The sequence below is a fragment of the Acinonyx jubatus genome, chromosome B3 (genome assembly GCF_027475565.1).
Source record: "Acinonyx jubatus isolate Ajub_Pintada_27869175 chromosome B3, VMU_Ajub_asm_v1.0, whole genome shotgun sequence".
NCBI lineage: Eukaryota > Metazoa > Chordata > Mammalia > Carnivora > Felidae > Acinonyx > Acinonyx jubatus.
Window position 1 is genome coordinate 42473828 of NC_069386.1, and position 6000 is coordinate 42479827.

Consider the following 6000-nt stretch of genomic DNA (forward strand, 5'->3'; position numbering starts at 1 on the left):
GTTCTGTGTTCAAGACTATTTTAACTTAACTATAGAATAAATCTTTTGGGTTCTAAAGCTTTAAGCTTTAACTTCAACTTTGTCTGAAAAATAATATCCCTGCTCCTACTTGGTTCTGGTTTGCTTTGCCAAGTGAATTTTGCATGGACTTTTAATTGTTTTTTTTTTTTCCTTAATAGTCAAATACATGGTTTTTGACCCTCACATGCACTTCTTCATCTTCTAATGGGGAAGTTTATCCCATTCACATTCATTTTCACTAGTTATGTTTGGTTCTCTGTCATCATGTTTTAACTTTGTGCTTTTAGTAATTTATGTTCCCTGACAAATAGGCATTGTTTTTTTTTTTTATTTTTTATTTTGAGAAATAAAGGGAGAGAGAGAGAGAAAGAGGAAGAGGGAGAGAGAAAGGGAGGGAGGGAGGGAGAGAGAATTCCTAGCAGGCTCCATTCAGTGTAGCCCAACTTGGGGCTCAATTCCACAAACCCTGAGATCATGACCTGAGCTGAATTCAAGAGTCAGGTGCTTAACTGACTGAGCTACCCAGGCACTCCAGTAGGCATTGGTTTTTTATTTTTTCTATCTTAAGTGATTTAGATGATATAAAGTCTGTTTTCTTTCTATTAATGGTTACCTTTACATGATTCCAGAATGTATATGAACCAATTTTTTTTAATCTCTAATGTCAAGAAGAAAACGTAAAAATACAGCATCTTATTGAATACAAACCTGGGAGGGTGAAAATGAATCTCTGATTTTTCTAAAAGAATACAGAAATTTAGTTTACACCACTGGTTTTCACTCAAGGGTGATTTTTGACCCCCCTCTGGGGATATCAGGAAAAGTCTGGAGACATTTTTGGTTGCCACAACAGAGGGAAGGGTTGTGTTCCCGGCATCTAGCAAGTAGACAACAGAAATGTTGTTAAATATCCTACAATGCACAGGACAACCCCCACGACAAAGGATCATCTGGCCCCAAATGTCAGTAGTGCTGAAGTCAAGAAATTCTGGCTTACACTTTTGTTTGGTTACACTCGCTAAGTAAATTTTACCACCACACATGCTTTTTTCCTCTAATTTCAAAATTGAAAACAAAAAGAAAAGGAATTGTATATATACTGTGTTCTTTCTTTTAATGTTATTTTTGAGAGAGACAGAGACAGAATGCGAGTGGGTTAGGGACAGAGAGAGAGGGAGACACAGAATCCAAAGCAGGCTCCAGGCTCTCAGCTGTCAGCACAGAGCCCGATGCGGGGCTGGAATTCATGAGCTCTGAGATCATGACCTGAGCTGAAGTCAGACACTCAACCTACTCAGCCACCCAGGCGCCTCATACTATGTTCTTTCTTAATTTATCTCTCATGATTTATTCTCTTGAAAAATCAACACCCCCAAGTTTGATGAAACATCTCTGTTACTTATTTACTTCGCCCCCACCCTTCCCAAGCATGCTGCACAGGAGTTGAGGCATTATTTGAGAGTGGCACGTATAAGGGATACTATTCCCTTCACAGATGGAGACTAACTCAAATAAAAGCACAAGTGGCCTCCTGAGCTCCAGCCTTCCCTACCTCCCCACTTTGTTATCCCACTGGATCTGAGTCTCAGCTGGGGGCTGGAGACAGACATTCCCTGACCTCTGAGGGATATGGGCATACACAATAGCCCAGGTTGCTGCTTGTGGGCACTGAGAACGTCCCTCAGGCAGAACTGTTTAGACTGGAATAATACACTGACTTAATTGTTTTTCCCTCGAGGAAGGAGTCAATATAATATGGAAGTTTAGAGCCAAATTGTTATTTAATTATTTTCATTATACATCTTTCAATAGTTGTTATTAGTGATAATTCTTTAATTAACTGTACTTTAGTACAGTAATTCTCAACTGTATCTGCACATTAGAATCACCTGGGGAACTACTTAAAAATACTTTTGGGGGAGTCCATTGTAGACCAATTAAGTCAGTATATCTGGGCACAGCAACAAGGAAATGGTACTCTTAGAAGCTCCCCAGACATTGCAATGTACAGCCAGGTTTAAGAACTCATCGGTTTAGTGGTTGCACCACTTACTACCATTTTTTTTTGTACCCAAACGCCCTCGTTTTTGACTTCTCAATTTTATTCTTCTTTTCACGATTCTTATCTGATTTTGTAGCCAAAGATAATATCATTGGTTGCCTTTGCATATGAATGAGAATTTGGCGGGTTATTGTGTTCAGATTATTATTTATGTCTTACTATCTCTGGTTAGAAGTTGTAGATGTCACTCCTTTTTCTTTTTGAGTTGCATATTAACATGATTTTTTTCCCTGCCTGGTTTCTTTTCTGATATTTTCTTTGTCACTGAAATTCAACAAGTCAGGAAGGTATTACTTGAGTTGGTGTCTTTTAATGTCTTCCTAAGCACTGGCGAGCGCCTTTGATGATGAGGTGCAGACTTTTTTCATTTAGGAGCATTTTCTTCTCTTTGCTGTTTTGTGCTCTTCTCCCATGTGCTTGGTCATATTCTCCTAGAATCTCTATTCAACATATATCATAGTGGTTCCTAAACTTGTTTACACATTAAGTTTACCTGGGGATCCTTAAAAACATCCATAGTTCAAGGCACCTGCAGTCTTACTAAATTACATTCTCTGGGAGGTTCGGAACATGGAAGCTTTCAGAGCTCCCCGGGAATTCCAACATGCAGACAGCTTTGGGAACCACAGATAAGTTGCGTGTCCTGAATTCGCTTTCCATGACTCTCTTTTATCTTCATGGTTTTTAGGTGTGCTCCCCTGTGCACCCAACAGAAAGAAAAACTCAAAGACCTGTGTCAGCTCGACTTTCTCTCCATTTGCTCTTCAGATCAGGTAAGTTTATAGGTATCTTTCTTTATTTCTTTGGCACAGTTCAAATCCTAAGTTGCATTATTGCTTGGGTTTGTTTCTTGTCTCTATCAACTGGTACCTTCTTCAAGGCACATATTTTCATTTCTTACCTTGGCACCATTACTCATGTTTGGGATTCCCTTTTGGAGTCCTAGGGACCCATTTTCAGAGATGCGCATTTAATTATTCTGGGGTTCAGAATACATCAGAAATATTTAATGCTCCTCAGGTCATGCTAATATGCAACCAAGATCGAGAACCACTGTCCTAAGGCCTTTTATTAGCCTATCTTGTGCGTGTGGTGATGGCAGAGGTTCTCAAATTGTGATTTGCATCAGAACCACTTAGAGGGCTTCTTAAAACCAGATTTGGGTCCCTCCCTCCAGTTTCTGATGTAGTGGGTCTGAGGTAAGATCCAATAATTTGCATTTCTAACAAGTTTCCAGGTGATGCAGATGCTCTGGAGACCCTGCTTTAAGAACCCCTGGATCAGGATATAGTTGGGCCAGAATCACTGAGCTTCTTCCTTTCCTGCTCATGACTGTGGGATTTATCGAAAAGTGGCACTTTTCTTACCTAATATGTGTATTTTATATGCATATATATAATTAGAGGTTTTGATACTAGGACATTACAATCAGTCGGATCTGAGTCTTTTGGTGTGCTATTTGACAAGTACTTTAGATGTCAGGGTACAAAAAAAGGTGAAAGCATCAAATGGAATATGCTTACACAATTAAACTCCCAGACACCCTCCCCTTCTACTTTACGTGGTAATATTTTCAATTGCTATGGATGTGGAAAAAGAAATGGAGGTAAAATGGTTGGAAATGGGGAAAGCTATTACTATGTGGGTAAAAGCATAAACTGTATGTATTTTGGTGCATATTTACTCCTTGGGGTTGTCCCTATAGAAATGCCTTTTCTGCTCCCATGATGTCTCTGTATATCTTCGGATTGCCAACATCTTAAACCTTTTACAAACTGGAAGGATCTTTGTCTTTTGGGAGGCCAGGTTTGATTTGGCATGACAACACTGTTTACTGACTTGATTGTACTTTCTAATTTAGCGATGGCATTTTTTGCTTCAGTGAAGTTTTTTCTTCCCTCTTTGTGACTACCTGTTCCAGTTTCATACACACAACAGCCTCTTAGAATACGTTGAGAATGAAGTTAGAAAGTGTCAAAATTGTTTTATTCTACAGCAATTTTCTTTGGAAGACATTAGCTCAGATTTCTCAGTCTGGGTCCTCCTTTTGTGAACTGTAGAAAGTTTGTCTTTTTTTTAGTGATTTTGCTACCTGTACCTATTTTTTACAAAGGAGTTATATGCTTTTCTAAAACTAGGGACTGAGGTGGGTCTTGTCAGATTCTGTGTGTGCTCTATTTCAAATCTCTTAGCCAAAGGGGGAAGTTTCTTTTTCCTTTGCCAGTGTGTACTTGAAGCAGCCTGGGGGTATAGGGGAGATGCGAAATTCAGAGGCTGTGTGTCAGGAGGCTATACCTCTCAGCTGAAAAATTAATGATTAGTGATGGTAGGCAGGAATTATCTGGATACCACTTCATGTCTTTGCCTAGTGGAGGGAAGCCCACGATACCATTGGTGGCTCAGGAGTCACACAGCTGTGGCCTACCTCATTGGGATGGCCATTGGTGTTTCTGTGTTTGCAGAGGCTGATTGTCCATCTGCTTGCCTTAATTTCTAGCCCTAATCCCTCCCAGTTAGTGGATGTCTTACTCTTACTTCCTAGGTAAGCTATTCCTTTATGGGTGGGGAGGGGTAGGAATAGATCAAAGAGCTCCAACCCTTTTAGTAAAGGGCCAGATAGTAAATATTTTAGGCTTTCCAGGTGATACTATCTCTGTAAAAACTACTCCCATCTGCTGTTTTATTGAGAAGACAGCCATAAGCTTGGTGGCTTCCAGTGAAATTGAATTACAAAAATAGCCCTTTGTTTGCTGACCCCCCAAATAAATGGTTTTCCCTGTAGCCCACCTGAACTTTATCAATCAAAAGTCTTCAAAGTTTCTTATGTCCTCTTTTCCAGATTTATAATTTGATACGGCATTTTGTTCATTTTTATATTCTATTTATCATTTCAAAGATGATAATGGAAGTAAGTCAGACACATGTCCTCAAAATGCCATCTTTCCAGGAGTCCCCAATGCCTATTTTTTTAATGTTCAATACCACATTCCATGGTAAAGACCTTTAATGTTCTTTACTTCCCCATTGATATTTAGTCTCAAAAAATGAACACCATTATCTGAAGCTTAGTTTTTAATTTTCTTTTTAAGAATTCTCTTCTATACTTAATAGCAAAAAACAATAAACAAACAAAAAACAAACAAAAAAACGGCTCTTCTCTAGAGACAGTGAGGTTTGTGTGAAGCCTGAATTTCTTGGCTTGACTCCTTTTTTTTTTCTGTTGCAGAAAGATTTTCATGGCTAGAGAAAAATAAGTTTCTTTCCAGATTCTCTAACTTAGAAAATACCAGCACTTGAGCCCCATTCAAGGAATAGTGAATACTCAAAAATCTCCTTCTCAAGGTCATATCTTCAATAAATCTTGAACAGATGAAGTTTTTTTTTTTTTAATTTTTTTTTCAACGTTTATTTATTTTTGGGACAGAGAGAGACAGAGCATGAACGGGGGAGGGGCAGAGAGAGAGAGGGAGACACAGAATCGGAAACAGGCTCCAGGCTCTGAGCCATCAGCCCAGAGCCTGACGCGGGGCTCGAACTCACGAACCGCGAGATCGTGACCTGGCTGAAGTCGGACGCTTAACCGACTGTGCCACCCAGGCGCCCCGAACAGATGAAGTTTTAGGATCTCTCTGGGTGGAAGTTAAAGCAGTAGACACCGTGGTATTTCAGAGGTATGAATTTATAGTCCCTAGCTTCTAGGTCAATGGTGAAATTAAAAGAGGGCATATTTGGCAATTATATCTGATTGTTTGGTTCATTCCTTTTTCCCTTGTATATTTATTGAGTGCTTATTATGTGTCAGGTCCTGTTCTAGGCTCTACAGACACAAAAATTAAGACGTGGTCCTTGTAAAGATGTTTGTACTCAGGGAAGATAGATATGCAAACTAATAATTACCATAGGAAGTCTGAGGAGTG

The 6000-nt window shown here is 39.4% G+C and overlaps 1 long non-coding RNA gene across 1 annotated transcript in view; it reads left to right on the forward strand.

The window, feature by feature from the left end:
* LOC128315927 (uncharacterized) overlaps nt 1–5387 on the forward strand; it is a 220878-nt gene extending 215491 nt beyond the window's left edge. Inside the window, exon 5 of the long non-coding RNA XR_008299138.1 lies at nt 2772–5387. This is a non-coding gene — a long non-coding RNA (uncharacterized LOC128315927). The remainder of the gene's footprint in view (nt 1–2771) is intronic.
* The last annotated feature ends 613 nt before the right edge of the window (nt 5388–6000 follow it).